Below are 889 nucleotides of genomic sequence, written 5' to 3'. Positions count from 1 at the left end.
CAGCAATGATATCCCTCATTCCACGGCCTCTTTTGAATCCAGCTTGAACCTCTGGAAGTTCTCTGTCAGTATATGATTGTAGCCATTTCTATATTATCTTTAGCAAAACTTTACTCGCATGCAATATCAAAGAGATTGTCTGATGATTTCCGCATTCTGTTGGGTCACCTCCCTTTGGAATGGGCACAAATACAGATTGAGCCAATGGGGGGTGAGTTCAGCTCCAGATCTGTAGGGAGGACATGGCTTTATGGTGTCCATCTGACCGGTTTGCCTGGTCTTTTCTATGAGTTTGAATTTTGTTCCATATTTTCTCCCACTCTCTCCAGGACCTTCTATTTTCAGAGCAGTTGGCTCTGGTGGCTGAGTACCATCTTGGTCTCAGGGTCCTGGGGGTGGGTGGGTGGGGGGTGGAAGGAGAACATCCCAGATAGCAGGAACAGCATATGCAAAGCCCCTGGGGCAGGAGATACTTGACTCGTTGCCAAGGAAAACAAGTGGCTTTTCTGCACTGGAGGGATGACTTGGCTAAATAATGGTAACATTGTACCAGTGTGTGGAAGGCAAACAGATCCAAACAGGATCTTCAGTTCAGCATCTTCAGTTTCCATCACTCATCTTTCCTCCAGACAGAGAGTGACCTTTGCACCTTTGATGGCCACTGGTGAGCTTCTAAGATCCCAGTCACCACTCACCAAAGTAGGATGTAGACCATTGTCATTGTGGACTCTTGTTATTATGTGTCCTCGAGTTGGCTCCAACTCATACTGACCCTCTATTGGACTTCTGAGGAACAGCTGGTGGGTTTGAATTGCTGACCTTGCGGCTCATAGTTCAGTGCCACACCAGAACTCTTTTGTGTTATGCCAACTAACCATGGATCTAGGAC

Source organism: Chrysochloris asiatica, unplaced genomic scaffold, assembly GCF_000296735.1.
Source record: "Chrysochloris asiatica unplaced genomic scaffold, ChrAsi1.0 scaffold00374, whole genome shotgun sequence".
In the NCBI taxonomy this organism is placed as follows: domain Eukaryota; kingdom Metazoa; phylum Chordata; class Mammalia; order Afrosoricida; family Chrysochloridae; genus Chrysochloris; species Chrysochloris asiatica.
The sequence above is the reverse complement of the archived record's forward strand: the minus strand, read 5'-3'. Positions refer to the sequence as shown.